This window comes from Episyrphus balteatus, chromosome 4 (genome assembly GCF_945859705.1).
Source record: "Episyrphus balteatus chromosome 4, idEpiBalt1.1, whole genome shotgun sequence".
NCBI classification, from domain to species: domain Eukaryota; kingdom Metazoa; phylum Arthropoda; class Insecta; order Diptera; family Syrphidae; genus Episyrphus; species Episyrphus balteatus.
In genome coordinates this window covers 21,436,512-21,453,245 of record NC_079137.1, presented here as the reverse complement: position 1 = coordinate 21,453,245, position 16,734 = coordinate 21,436,512, and the positions used below count along the sequence as shown (strand labels likewise).

Here is a 16,734-nt window from a genome sequence, read left to right as displayed (position 1 = left end):
TTCCTCCACATATTGCTGTCGCAGGAGTAAAAAGGAAAAAATCTCAAAAAAAAAAAAAATCCGAGAGAAAAACCCAAAATTTCAGAGGCGCAAGTTGTGTATCAAGCAATCAAATCGCGCACGCGATCATTTTTTGTATCAAGCAATAAACAACTTGCGCATCTTCATTTTGGAAAAACCTATTTTCTTCCATTTATTTATAAGCTGCGATAACTTACCTCAAACATTATGCTTTTGGTTCAACTTGCTGTATAATACAGTATATTAGCATGATGGTTAAGGCAGACGAATGGTAGGTCAAACAACGAAGGTTCAAATCACGGTTGTTTACATTAACTTTGTTTTCGCTGTTGCGTTTTTCAAAGTGAAAAAATTTTCGTGTTTGGTTCTGATTTTGCTATGACTAAAGCCCAACGGCGTATACAAGGGGGGGGTTACGGGGTCATGACCCCCCCCCCAAGAACTCAGAACTTAAAAAAGAGTTTGTTATGTGATACTGAAATCTCTTGAGTAAGATTATTTTCAAAATGTTGAAGTTTTAGAACATGAACGAAAATTAAAAGTAAAAAAAATTTTTGGTATTCAAACAAACTATTTTACCATATTATTTTGGGGATGTGGTCATATTTTTAGCGAACGCTATGCTGGATTAGGATTATTTTGATTCGTTCGATAATATTAGTTGAGCTGTGCTGTAGAGTTTTGTATGGAAACAAAATCCGGATAAGTATTATATTCAAAGCTTTTTAAAAGAAATTGAATCTGGTAGGTACACAAAAATAATATCTTAAGGGCAAGACACTGCTTACCAGCAAATAAAAGAAGCAGCCATATCTTCTATTTTTTTATATGATGAAGTGAATAAAATATGTTTTAAATAGGGAAGCTTTCTGTGGCCTTGCTGTGTGGAGGTCAATTCTGTTGATAAAATTCGTCATCGGCAAAATGTTAAAGAAGGATGTCATTTCTCAAATCATTTTAGTTTTTTGCAATGTTTCAGTTCAATACATTCGTCTGATAAAATTTGGTTAATTTTGTTTGCTTACAGAATATAACAGTATTTTGTACATACTAAATTTGCTAGATCTGTTGCATTTTTTGAAACAACTATGGATTTGTTAATCATCAATGGCCAGCCAATTATAGAAGCAATGTAAGCAACCTTATCTAAGGCAATTTAAATATTATTATTAAATATCACTTAGGGCTAATTTTTTGAATAGTTAGATAAACCTAAGTTAGAGCTTATTCCTAGGAATAAAAGTTTTTTTTTATAGTGACATTTATTCTTCTGATAGTCTATCTGACGATTGAAAAAGCAGGGCTTAATCTAATAAATACAACTGAATGTTTTTTATATTGTAAACCGCTGATTAATACCTGAAAACGGACGAATCCCAAAATATCGCCAAAATTATTCTTTTTGTCTTTACTATTTTAATAGAGGTATTTTAAATTCCCATACAATTTTAAAACAAAATTTAAAAAAAAAATATATTTTCAAATGCAATTTTTTTTACAAAACTTTGCGATGCGTTTGCCTGAGGTTAGGAAGACTTTTAATTCAAAAGTTAAAAACTGTTATTAAGTAAAAACGATTTTTATTTTAACTTTCTGGGCTAGCGGAAAACAATGAACAGTTGTTTTAAGGCAAATTATTCAATCGAAGTACTCGTATAGTACATTTTATTTTTAGGAGAGGATAGCCTCAATTGGTCAAAATTAAAGCCTAGTACGCTGCTGATAAGAAACGAAAAATCCCATACAAAAATGAAACAACGAAATGGTAACCCGAAAATTTCGTTCAACTTTTCGTTCTGTAGTACGCTGTTCGGCACAACGAAATTGAAAGTCTAAACTTCTTTTTCGCACACAAACAATTGCCGGGGACATTCATTGTGTGTGTAAAAATGACATTTTGAGTTTTTTGTTTGTTTTTGTTGTTCATGTTGTCATTGCATGTCTTTCTGCGATGCGTGTTTGCTTTTTTTTCATTTATGTTTTGCAATTTTTAGTATTTTTCGGTCCAGTTTTCGCAAGCATTTCGTTGTCCTCGTGGAGACCGACGAAAAATTTCGTTTCACATCAGCAGCGTTCTAGGCTTTAAGGCTTAACGCTAAACTTAAACGAATCTCATAACGTTTTTGTTTGGTTACTTTTAGAACTACATTCGGAACTTTTCGATTCGAAATGCAAGACGCACAAATTTTAATGTTTAATAATTCAAAAAGCCCATTTTCAGGTTTATGCCTGCTATCAAAACTTTTGAAAAAAAAAAAAAAAATTGGCATGACCCCCCCCAAGAAGCAAACCTGTATACGCCCCTGCTAAAGCCTGAACTACATCAAAACACAAAGTCAAAAAAGTACAAAAAAGTAAACACGATGTGTTTTCTTCTTCCCCCTAGTAACTTGTTTGTATATGTCTCTTTCATTTTAAAAAAGTATTCGATTCAAAAAGCTTGAACAAGACCAATCTTTCAATTTTCAACAATATTTTATATCCTTTCCGTAAGGTAGCTCTTCGATCACATAGTTCCTGTCATTTTGCGAAAAAAAGTTTTTTTGACAAACAATTGAAATTTCAAATACAGTTGATTCCCTATAAGTCGTATTTCCTTTAGGTAAAATTTTCCCTTAATTCGAATTTTTTACCGTTTTTAATGAAACCGTCTGCAGCAAAAAGATTAAATAGATTCCTCTTGGTCGAATTTCCCTCTAACTCGAACTAATTTTCGTGTCCTGTGACAATTCGACTTAGATGGAGTTGACTGTAATTTGTTTATTTTTTCAATTTTTTTTATTTGAAATTTCAAAACTTCAAAAACAAAAGAGCTTTTTTAGTTAATTTTTTTCCAATAGATGTCAGGTACCTATATATACATGTGATTTTTATATTTTGAGCTTTGTTTACTTTTTCGTACTTTTTTGACTTTGTGTTTTGATGTAGTAAAATGTAAAAATATAAAAATCACATGTATATTTACCTGACATCTATTGGAAAAAATTAACTAAAAAAGTCTTTTGTTTTTGAAGTTTTGAAATTTCAAATAAAAAAAATATTTAAAAGTAAACAAATTACAGTCAACTCCATCTAAGTCGAATTGTCGGTGCCGTGAAATAACGCCGAGCGAAATAACGCCGAATTCCAAAATTCGGCGTTATTTCACTTTCAAAAGCGAAATAAGGCCTTATTTCACAATGACAAAGTGAAATAACGCCGATTCGGCATTATTTCACTTTTTCAGTGAGGCAAATTCTGCTAAGTGGAGCTTAGGAAAAATTGCAATGTAACCACCTGTAGTCAGTTTGGTATTGAAATGCCATATTCTTGGCATAGGGACATAAGGCCCATGGACATAACAGCCACTTTATATTTGTGGACTTAAGTCCCAATTGAGTGAGACATAAGTTCCAAATTAATTGTCAAACTCAGGTTGGACATAAGACCCACAAATAAAAGATGGACGTTATGTCTCACTTACAAAGAATTCACAAATTATAAAATTATTTCCCAACTGGATTTGGGGTAGTTACAAAATTCAATTTTGCACTTATGCCCCACCCCATAAACAAAAAATACCAAGACTGGAAACTCGGCGGTCAACTGACGTTTGCCTACAAGCTGCGAGGTGTGGTGAATGTCGTGAACCTATCGTTGTGTTCGTGTCAAATGTGTGGTGAATGTCGTGAATCTATAAATGTGTGCGTGTTAACGTCATTTATCAACGTGGTGGCTTTCACATATATTCACAGACAGCACTGTACACAAAAGGGTTTCGGGGGGAAAGACGTACGAAAATTTCCAGTCTTGGTATTTTTTGTTTATGCCCCACCCTATTGGCACATACGCCTATCCAATAGTGTATCCAAAGCAGGACAGCATGTCCCCAGCCTCCAAACATACTTCACTGTTTATACGCCTAAGTCCTGGGTATTATTATTGTTTTTATGTGTATACCAAACAACAAAGATATGTTTGTGTTATAACTTAGCAAACGCGAAGCGGAAAAAAATTTGCTTACATGAGAATCTATTTAATTTTCGGAACCCAAACGCGAAGCAGAAAAAAATTTTGCCCACGGGAGAATCAATTTTGAGGTGTGAAAATAAAAATTCGCGCGAATTTTTATTTTCACAATTATTATAAGAGCCAAAACTTTTTTGGAACCTATACCTCGATGGGATGGACATAAGTTCCAAATTGGTATGGGAGCCATTGTGCCCAAATAAATTTGGGCCTTATATGCCTTTGAAAATAAGAAAAAGGGTAACATACCGGTTAACTTGCGTCTGCTCTTATGCTCACTTTTCTAACATTCGGCCTTATTTCTCAGTTGGGACTAGGCGTTATTTCACTTTGACAAAGTGCAATAAGGCCGAATGTTGAAATTCGGCGTTATTTCGCTTTTGTCACACCCAACCTAACACCCACCTTGAATCGGTGCAGGGAACTAACTTAAAAATTTCATCTGTTGTGCCTAATAATTCTACTTTTCCGTTATATTCCATCATTTATGGTGGGAAATAAGTTTATCCAAATGTGTGTCAAAATATTTCTCCCTTCAACTTGAAGAACAAAAATACATTTAAGAAATTCAAAATAAATAAAAATTCGCGCGAATTTTTAATTTTCACACCTCCGCTTCGCATTAAAATTCGGGTTAGAAAAATTTTTTTCCGCTTCGCATTTGAACATTGGAATTAAATTGAATCTACTTATGTTACTACGAGTAAGTATATAACTCAATTTTATTTATTTTGAATTTCCTAAATGTATTCTTGATTTTACTTATTTCTTAAAAATTTGTACAAGAAAAAAAGAGTGCAAAAACTTCAGTGCAGACTTTTGTAAAAAAAACATCTAATAAGATACAGTATTAAAAAGAAAAATTATTTTCCACTTCCCACTTCATCCAAAAGTGAATTTCGTTCCAAAAAAAAAAAAAAAATGTTGTTCTCACATTCAGCGAGAACTAACTTCCCAAAAAAAGTGAAATTATTTCCTACTCTTAGGGCCAATTTATTGAGCCTCCATTAAATTTTGAAATTTATCGCTTTAGTTAACGGCCTCGTTAAACTATTGTCGCCTTTAAGTATACATCATTAAAAATTCATTTAATTCACTCTTCTTTAGTTAAAGTCCTTACTTTTAATGGAAACTTTAAATTTAAAACTCTGTTAAAAATATCCTAGGGATTTTTTATTTTGTTTGAAAAATAATCTGTCAAAAGCTACAATTTTGTCAAATCAAATAGATTTGAATTGGAAGAAAAACCAAAAAACTATGACCCGTAAGTATTTTGCAGCTGAAAACGCCAGAAAATGCAAGAGATTAACGATATACCAGTGGTAACCAAAGAATGCTACAACCTACAAACTACAATTGAAACCATGAGAAGAAGATGGAGTTAAGTGAAATTTTTAATTTTTTCCATCGGTGTCAATATAACAACTTACATTTAAGTGTTATCGGCATTCATCTCGTGTCATTGGTTTAGAAGTAAGCTTTATATCTCTTCTTCTCATGGCTTCAATTGCAATGTTATGTATGTTATGTATGTATTATGCAGCATCTCAAAAATGATTAGTTTTGAAGAGGAGAATATAATCTAGTAGATCTAGTATTATCTGTGCGAAGCAGACAAGAAATGCATTAATTTTTTTGAATTTTGTTCTTTTTTATGGTACAAATGCATGTGTGTATACCTACAAAAAATTCTAGTCTGGACTTTTTTCATAATTGTGATGTTTTTTTAATAATTCTTTAGCTCATTTGACATTTTTCAAATAAAATAATAATTCAAATAAAAAAAATTAATGAAATGACATTTGACACTAATGGAGAGTGAATAAATAGAAATTCTGTTAAAAACCTCCATTAGCTCTAAAAATCCCTCTTAAAAGGTCGAATTTGGTGTTTTAACTAAAACTACTTTTAAATTTAATGCTCAATTAGTTAATGATGCCAAACTTCAAAAAAATCCTTAAAAGAGACTGAATTAAACGAAATTGGTTTTTAATTTTAAAATTCCCTTTTTTAATGGCGATTTAAGTTTAATGGAGAGTCAATAAATTGGGCCTTAGTGAAGTAATGTCATGTAATGCGGCCTTATTTCGTAGGGCGTTATTTCACGTCACCGACCAGTGCCAATCCGATTTTGAGAGGGCAAAAGTTGAAAAAATTATTAGCAGCATAAGGGTGGTGGGAAAATTTAGGATAAAGTATGAAAGGGGAAAAATAAATTGCCCACAAACAAATAACAAAATAAATGCAAAAGTTGTAGATAGTAAAAATGTCTACAACTTTTACTCAAACCATTTTTTTGTATAACCTCAAAATTATTGATAAAAATGCAAAAATACGATTTTAAAGGCTTATGGAAAAATGTTGTATGACAAAGTTGTAAGTAATAAAAAGATCTACAACTTTTATATTTACAATTTTTTCATGTAACCTCACGTGTCAAAATATCAGCTTTTTCAAAAAGTCGGTGGGCATTTTGTTCGTTGAAATCTCTACTTTCTGATGGTGCAAGAAAAATGTGCGTTAGTATACTATGGTAAATGTTCTCAGTTTATGTAAATGAGCACAGTTTATGTCTATCTCAACCCAAAAAAAATGTACAACTAAAAAAACAAAAAAACTCAAAAAATCGATTTTTTTGATATTTTTTTTATGATTGTTTCGACTATTGTGGTATGGAAATTTTTTTTTCAATTTTTAAAAAACATTATTTCAATAGGAAATTTAATTCTCTACAAAAAGTTTGGTATCAAAATTTTGCTTGGTTTACAAGGTATATTGAAAAAACCAAAATGGGGGCTTTTGCACCCCTATCTTCAGTTTCCATCCTCTCATTTAATAGCAATCCGCGGTTTTATCTTCTTTTATAACCCATTCAACGATTCCTGCAATAAAAACCCGTCAACGTCTTAGTTCCTTTCTAAACTAGATAATCAATAGCCTAAAATTACATTTCATATATTTGGGACGTAATAAGGTAAGTTTTCGCCAAATTTCGTGGAAAAAAAAATTTATTTTTTAAATCGTGATTTTCTGAATAATAAATTCATATCAAAAACCCAAATTAGACCCCTTAAATTAATATTGATTGAATATAGTATTGTGAATGAAAACATAAGCCATCCAAAATGGGAAATACTGTCAAAATATATTACACTGAAAGTTCTTGATCGCCATGTTTCTACAAATCGTCGGCGGAAAGCAAAATTGTTCTAAATCCAATTTTTATCGAAAATGAGATAATCGTGCAGTTTTACTAATTTAAGGGTGCTCTTTCTGAATTTGAAAAGCGTTTTTGTCTAAAAAATTTCTTCAGCAGATAATATAATTTAATGGGACATAGAACAATTAAAACAGGTAAGTACCCAACTAACAATTTTACTTCCACAAGGGTCTAACGAAGCTGTTTCGATTTTAAAAATATTGCTTGTAAACGACCATAGAGAAGCCCATCTGGCCCACCCGAGAAGCTTGATAGGCCTTAGAAAAGTCATATGCAAGTTGATTGGAGAGACTCATAACAGGGATGGGACTTTTTGAAAAAAATGTCGAAGTAGATTTGATCAAATAACGCAGTAGATTCATTTTTAACGCAGTAGATTTTTATATTTCGATACAATTTCATAAAAATTAACAAAAACTTAACATTTATTTCTTTTTAAGAAAAAATAACAAAAACAGAACAAAACAAAAATGTATGCATTGACTGCATTCAGAAACACGATGAAACAAAAATAATATGTTCATAACATTTTTACATGAGATTCACGTAGAAATTTTCAACCCGAAACATTTTTGTTCGCATAGAGTTTAAAAAACTATTGTTAGTTTCCCCCGAATGGAATTAACATTTTCGGCAAAACTAGTTCCTTTGTGCGTTACTAAAATTTTAGTTAGAAAAGACCTGTCGACTACCTCACTCATTACCTGAAAAAAAAGTTCAAACTACGGGGAGTTTTCTGAACGTGAACAACTTTCCGCACGGAACTTATAATAAGGTAAAAGTAAAATTGAAAAATTGAATTTTTTCGGGTGAAATCTTGTTCATATGAAACTCTCTGATTTATTTTAAAACAAAAAGTGCAGTAGATTTTATTTAAAGGCAGTAGATTTGTTTCTTTAAAAAAATGCAGTCGATCTACTGCAATTGCAGCAAAGTCCCATCCCTGCATCATAACATGTCTTTAATGCCTTATAGAAACAACCAACATTTGAAATTTGAAAATGTGTGTTATTGTTGCAAGCTTTTATTTTTATTTAGAAGCTCTGAGCAGACTTGTCGAAGGATTGTGAAAGTCTAAACGAGGTATATCCCAAATAGAATAAAGAAAAAAAATATTTTTTTTTCATTTTATTTTTTTTTGTAGGTACCTATTACATTTTATTTTTTCATTTTCTTCTTTGTTTTCGATCCAGACAAGTTTTGCTTCTGAAATTAAATTTCCAAACACAATTATATTGAGAAAAAACTTCTTACTTACTTGACGCATTTTGCTGGATTTGAACCAAAAGCATCCTGATTGATAGTCCGGTACCTTACCCATTGAGCTACTCAGGTATATAATAAAAAAGTTTCAAATTTGGACTAGTTGAAACCAGAGCTTCCTAAGGGCTTCGATTTAACTTCCTGATGAGTTGCACTATCTTAAAGAATATGGTGACCATTTGTGTTTTTTTTTTCAAAGTTATTATTTTTGGTTATTTTCTGTTTTTTTTTTTTTATCTTGTAAAAAATTATTTAATAAAGACTAAATAATATTATATACTGATTGTCAAACCATGTCATTATTGAGAAGATGAAAGAGAATAACTTGTTACTCAAGAACAATTTTTTCTGGAATATCTGAAAAATTCGTTTTTTTTAGACTTTAGAGGTTTCACCCGGATGCCGTTAAGCCCCTTTTCTCCGAAGCAGAAAAAAAATCTTTAATTTTTGTGGGCTTTTGGCTTTTTCTTAAAAATTAGAGAATTAACTTTGTTTTGAACTTAGATAAAAAATTTAAAATGTCCATCACTATTTTATATTTAAATAAGTGGAGAAGATTAAAATCTTGTTTTCCTTTCTTCTCCACTTACTTGAATATGAACTCCAAATTGGTCAGTAAACCATTTTTAATATCACTATTTTAAACCAATTACCGATATGAAAAGATTCACTTTTTCATTTATTTTTCATTTTAACAATGAATAAAAAAACCAAAAATGGTCACCATAATGGCACTTATCCAAATATTTCTTATTCTCATGAGTTTGCCTGACAGTTTAAAAAATTTAGCTTGTACTTACTTTCACAGGGCTTCTAGAAATAAAATTAGGGAGCCTAACTTCGCTTAGGCAAACTTATAAAATTAAATGCTTTTTACAATGTTTTGCTTGTACTTAAAGGACTTCTACAAATATAAATAAATATCCCCTAACTTCGCTAAGGCAAACATATAAAACTAAAAGCTTTTCGCGCATGCGCCGGAAATTGAACTTCTTTTTTTCTCACACAGATAAGAGATGCAAAACATACAATTATGTAAGTCGTTATATTTGAAAGTGATATTAAACATAATTTTCAATCAAAAACAATGATTCAACATTTTTTTAATTCAAATATTAGAATGGAGTAACTATAACACATTTATTTTGTGGAATATTTGTTTAAAAAGGCAAAACCGTTTAACTGCGGTTTATTTCAAATTCAACGTATCACGACTTATTATACTATTGACATAATTTTGGTAATATAGAACTATAATAATAAATGCATTTAAGGCAATTGTATAAGTTGTAGGTACTTCTACCATACTAAAAAACCTACCTAAGTAATTTTTGAGTCTAATAATTTTCGAATTGGATAAAAAAAAATACAAAGCATTCATAAAGATTTTGTAAGCAGTTCTAATACAATTTCTTTTGCAAAGCCATTTAAAAGAAGTCAGTTATTGGCTTTTATTTCTTGTGCTTCTACAATGGAATTTCATGTGGCCATATTGAAATTTAAACGAAATGTTTTCATTAATGCTTGTAGAAATTTTTAAATTCCACTTGCACTAGGTTTCTAGGAAGCGGTTAACGAAAGTTAAGCCTCGGAAGTTTGAATTTTCGATTCACAAACTAAATACAAGCCCTGTAGAGATATTAGCTGCAAGAAATTAAAGATCCTAACCTTGTGGAAGTAAAATTGTTAGTTGGGTAGCTGTAGAGCTGTAGCAAATCGTATGTATTCGTTACTAAAATGCGGGTATTCACTTCAGTAACGAGTAACGAAACGTTACTTTCTAAACAGTATCGTTACTCGTATGTTTCGTTACTGGGTACTGAAGTAACGAAACATACGAAACGTACGAGATACGAAACATACGAGTAACGACGCGATTCCAGTTTCAATACTAAATCCGATGTAAGAGATACGAAAGTGATACACTCAATTTGTCGCATTTCGCATCTCGTGTCGGTATCGTAACCATAGTCAGAATGCTAACTGCAGATAATTATCTGGAGTTTACTTTTGTCTCGATTAAAACAGCAGTGCCAAGGTTCAATAATCATTGTGTTATCGATAATTTATACAGAAATATCAAAAGAGACGTTTTTGTATTTTCTCTATTTGGCCGAAATATGTATATCCACGACGCAACCAATCTGTTTATGGCCTTGGTGTTAATGGTATTGATATTTAGCTTAAGAATGAACAAAAGTTTTTTGGTTTTTCAAAAAATTAGTTTATTTTCGGTGCAAAATTTTCAACACAAAAAAAAAACAGAGAAAATGAGGTTTGAAAATCAGTCTCAATAGAAAAAATAAATGAAAAATTTTTCGACATGGTTGTATTGAAGTGTTAATATTTCGAGATCTGTGCGTTGCACTTTTGAAATAAAGGTCTCTAAAGAATTGTGATAAGATTACTGAAAGAATATTAACAAAAAATTACCAAAGTTTTGTCTAAAAATATGTAAAAAAATCAAAAAAGTTTCCATGTTTGATTAAAAAAAAACGAAAAAAATTCAATATAGCTATACCTTTAAACTCTTATTACTTGAGAATGCCGCAACTAATTTTAATGTTTATGACCTTAAAATGTAGCTTAGATTATAGAAATTGTTTTTGGTTTAAAAAAAAAAAAAAAATTGTACACCCTATGTACCAATGTACGAAACATACTTAAAATACCAAACATACGAAACGTATCAAATACATGAAATATACGAAATGTACGAAACACACGAAGCATGCGAAAGTAACGAAAGTTACAAAACATGCGAAACTCACGAAACATACGAAATATGCGAAAAATGCGAAACATACGAAAGTAACGAGTAACGATATTATTGATGCGGGTACTAATATCAAAAGTAACGTATACATGCGGGTACTCATTTTGTCGTTACTTTTACAGCCCTAGGTAGCTGTCTGAGAGAGAGACCCGAGTATTCTTAATTGTTCTAAGTCCACTTTTTATTTAAGGAAAGTGCGTATTTGTATTTTTATAGGAATTGTTCTATGTCCAATTTTGGGTTTTTAGTTTTTAACTGTTGTATTTATTCATCAACTTATAACGGGTGTAATTAATGGGTCTGATCTGCTTAATTCTACTTATTTTAAATACCGGAGAGGTGCTTATAACTTTTGTAGCTTAGATTTAATAAAATTACCCCAACACCATATGTGTAAGCTTATAAATTTGAATACTTATCTGTTTGATTTTAATGTTAATAAAACTAGTCTGAAAAAAAAATACTAAAAATCAGTGTAATACGCTCATAAACTTTTTTTTGTATTTATGTTTAATGATAACGAAGAAAAAAATAACAAAAATAACTTATATTGAATTTATGTTTAATGTTTACTGATTTTTTTTTCTCATTTTTGTCTTTATGCCTAATTTTATCTATGTACCTATATTGAATTATTTTTTTCTCAGATCTTGATTATTAAAACATTTTTGTTTTAAAATTTTGACACTTTCTGAAAATTAAACATGAAATATTAAATTTATTTTTTTTTTTTGTTCATTTTAGTTTTTTTTATTTTGCATAGATATAATAAATGCTTGTACTAAGCTGTCCTAATCTTTGACCTTCTTTTGATATTCGTATCACCATTCACTTATGATCCTGAGCTTTGCAGACAATTTGTCTGCTGAGGTTTGGACAGCGACTTTGGTCAGCAGACAGATTGTCTGAAAAGTTCAGGATCATATTCACTTTACTTATTTAATTCTTTTTAATTTGTTTCTACCTTCAAAAAACACTAAAAAGTGCCTATACGATTATCATCCGCAAATGACTTCGTACTCGGTGAAAATGTACCCCAGCGCGTGCGGTATCTGGTGGAGCAAAGAGGCGTGGGAATTAAAAAAAAAAAAATAAAATTCCAATTTCATAATGATTTTGATGGACTTATAGGAAAGAATATCCTTCTTGATCTCAAACATGTAATTGATTTTTGAAACCGAGTTTTAAAAAAAGACTGCTGTAATATGTTCCAATTTTATTCAAAAAACAAGACGAAACGTATGCCGAACTCTGTTTTGAAGATGAATCTCTTAAAATTTTTTGGGGGCGACTTTCCATTAAGGGCGCACACCTAGAGTTCTGATTTTATTTTTTACAGTAAGCTTAGGGTCTCAATAGAATACCTTTAAAAAATTAAGGTTAGGAAACACTTCTAAGTATATGTAATTAAAAAATAAATATTTAAATTTTTCATACAAAATGTATGCAAATGACGGCCACGAAGAATTTGAACTTTGAGGCGTATAAAAGTGAGATTTGTATGGGTGGGCATGCTGCCCCCCGTAACCCCCCTACTTAGGCTCACTATAGGAATTGAAGTGGGGACAAGTTTGGGTATGTAAAAAGAACTTTAAAAAAAAATTGTTCTTCACGGTCGTCATTTGCATGCATTTTGTATGAAAAAATGAACTTTTTCAAATTAATTAAAAATATAAATACACGTTTCCTAACATTGTTATTTTTATTACTTTTAGTCATTAATCTTTCAAATTAAATTATTCGCGTATTAAAATTAAAAAGTTGAGCCTGAAAAAAAGATTTTTTTCCTTCGCTTATTATTTGGCAGCTTCTTTACTAAGGCCGTGTGTGAATTGCGTTAAATAGTTAACACCGTGTAAAATTTTTGACACTATTGAGGTGAATTAAAAATGTTCAGTTGTTAAAAATTTAATGGGCTCTGGGACCTGGTTAAATTAGGTTAAATTTTTTTTGCAGATGGTTTTGTTTTGTTTTTTATTAAAAAGGAGTTTCATGGCAGAAAAGAGGCAGAGAAAAATATTAAACAATAAGCCATGCAGCTGAAATTTTTTTGTTCACCTCAATAGTGTCAAAAATTTTACACGGTGTTAACTATTTAACGCAATTCACACACGGCCTAAGTGTTCAATTTCAACAAAGATAAGGTTAAAAGTTTTTTCTTAGAATTATCTTGCACGAGAAAGACTAAAAAACTCTAAAAATCAAAATTTCTTCGATTTCTTCCTACATTTTGAGAGACCCAAAGATAGGTACCTATAGAACAGAACAGGACAGGACAGCACAGTTTCGTGAGAAACGTCAGAACAAGTTAGAACAGTCATTTGAACGTCAGTTGTCAAAATAAAAAAAAAAAAAACAATTTTTTGTTTATCGCTTCTCGTTAATTTTTTTTTTTTTTTTTTTGTGTTTTTACTGTGAAAAATATAGTTAAAAATTGTTTTTAGTTATAAAAACCACGAGCACCCGAGAAATATTCGCACAATTAAATCCAAACAAAAACAAAAAATGACAGGTTTGCTTTTGACACTTCTCACGAATCTGTTCTAACCTGATCTGACTAAAAAGCTAGTTCTAGATTTGTCAATAAACAGCAACAGAACTTTTCTGCCTAGAACAGTCCAGCACAGCGTCGGTGAACACAACTTATTAATAAAAATGAAAATTGTAAACGCAAATTTAATTTGGCAAGCAATGCAATTTTTAAAAGTTAATACATTTGAAAATAAATTAACTAGTTGACCACCCTAGTGGTCAGATATAGTGGATAGATCACATAAGATACTATAGTGAGGCGGCTTAGCATCTAAATCGTGCACTTTGTGATAAAAGCATGATATTTATATCATTGGTAGTACTTAATATAGGTAAGATTTATTTTGAGATGTTGGGCCACCTTGTATTCCATCCAGGAGGGTAGATACAAGAGGTTTTCTGTGTTGCACCCGCATTGTTGCATATCATAGTATAGCTAATGAAACCTTTTTATTAATTTGATACATGATTTCGAGGTAATTTTTAACGTCCCATCGAATAAAACCAATACCAATATGCCTGGACCGTCATGTAAAAAGTTATTGCACTCTTTATAAATAGTCATTTACTAAAAGAATAATAGCCAAAATATTAACAAGTACTCCTTGAAAATAAGTGGTAGGCTGATGAAATTTTGTATCCACGTTAACTATACCATATAAAAAAATAATAAAATATGCTCATCAAAATATTTTGGGTTAAAGGGTGTTTTTTTTTAGTGAGAAAGAACACTTTTGAAATGGTACCATTGCACCACATGGAAAATTTTTGAATTTTTTTGAACAGCATATATATTTTATTCTTCATATGAGAATCAAAAATTATCAAAAAATTAATTATATTTACCATGGATTATTGAATTTTCATGTATAAAACTGAAATAGCTTGCTTTTTTTTATATTAAAATTTCATACAAATTAATGTTTTGGAGGAGTGAGGTGCAAAAGCAAAAGTATGAAAAATAATTGTGCAGTTTGTGATAAAGGGATAAAATTAATAGGATTGTTAGTACAATACGTAACCCTCATTTTAAGATATTGGGCCACTTAATATTTTACCTTTAAGTGTGTTTGTAACGATGCACATAAAGCAATTTAAATGAAATTTTGTGAAATTTGTGATTATTAGATGACTCATGTACCTACATCCTCATAGGTGAAATATTAAGTGACCCAATATCTTAAAATGAGGGTTACATATTGTACTTACAATCCTATTAATTTGATCCTTTTATGACAAACTGCACAATTATTTTTCATACTTTTACTTTTGCACCTCACTCCTTCAAAATATTAATTTGTATGAAAATTTAATAAAAAATAAAAGCAAGCAATTTAAGTTTTGCATGAAAATTCAATATTCCATGGTAAATATAATTCATTTTTTTGATTATTTTTGATTCTCATACGATGTATAAAATATATAAGCGGTTAAAAAAAAATGCAAACATTTTCCATGTGCTGCAACAGTACCATTTCAAAAGTGTTCTTTCTCGCTAAAAAAAAAACACCCTTTTACATGAAATTTTTTGATGGACACATTTTATTATTTTTTTCTATGGTATATGAAACGTCCACACGAAATTTTATCAACCTACCACTTTTTTTCAAGGAGTACTTGTTAATATTCTGACTCTTGCTCTTTGAGTAAAATACAATTCATAAAGGGTCCAATAACTTTTTACATGATGGTCGAGACATTTTGGTATTGATTTTATTCGATCGGGCGATAGAAAATACGTCGAAATCATGTATCATATTAATACAAATGTTTCATTGTCTATACTCTATACTATGATATGCAACAAATCGAGTGCAACATAGAAAAAGTCATGTATATTGAGTACTACCAACGATGTTAATTTCATGCTTTTATCACAAAGTGCACGATTTAACTCTTTTTTAATGCTAACCCGCCTCACTATTATAAAAAACAAATAAAAACACCAAAACATTTAAATTTTAGCGCAAGCTCACGTTAAATTTTTTTCTTTTCCACCAGATTGTATCTTCTTCATTTTTCCGGATTATTTTTGGTTTTATTCAACTTTTAATTAATAATCTTCAAGTTTTTTATAATTTGGAAGTCGTACGAACATATTTTCTTTGCTAAAATTTAATTTTAATTTGCAAAAATAAATTGAACTGCGATCAAATGCCATTTTGAATTTAAAACAGTAAATTCGCAGAGAAAATACAATTTGTTACTTCCTTTTTGTCTTTTGTGTTCTTCTTTGTTTTTGTTTTGACATTTCTTGGAGAATGAATGCGTCCAGCGCGTTGGAATTTCGTAAGGAAATGAACGCGTTCACTTATTCTTTTGTCGCTTACTTTTATTGATTGTAGCTGTTTTTTATTATCCCACTTGATCCATAAAGATCATTAATTAATACGTATTACAACTACTACATGAGATCTTGCTTTTCACGAATCCTGATCCTGATGAAAAGCAAGATCACGATTCGGGATCCTGATGAAGAGCAAGATCACGATTCGTGATCCTGGTGAAAAGCAAGATCTCAATAGTTGTCGTAATTTGTAATACGTGTTAATTAATGATCTATATGGATCAAGTGGGATAATAAAAAACGGCTTGTGTTGAACTAGAAAAGAACTAGCTACTCTGGCCAGAACTGAGACAAGAAATTATGTTAAATCACAATTATTATATTATAAAAATACAAGAAACAATAACTTGATTATTGATTAGATACTTGCGTAACAATAGGTGTGTTTTTTTGTTTAATACTATGTTTCCACCTAGCCTAAATCCGAGATTTAATTAAGTAGATTTAGAATAAATCCCGGGATTTATTTTAAATCTACTTCTCTAAATCTCAGATTTGGGTTCAACTACCCTAAATCTAAAGCTTTCACCTACTTTCAATCCTTAATTCTAAATCTACTTAACCCTT

The 16,734-nt window shown here is 30.6% G+C and overlaps 1 protein-coding gene across 50 annotated transcripts in view; it reads left to right on the top strand.

Annotated features, from left to right (window-relative positions):
- The window catches only part of LOC129918435 (sodium channel protein para), a 559,170-nt gene that overhangs the window by 13,418 nt on the left and 529,018 nt on the right, over positions 1 to 16,734 (top strand). The window lies entirely within an intron of this gene.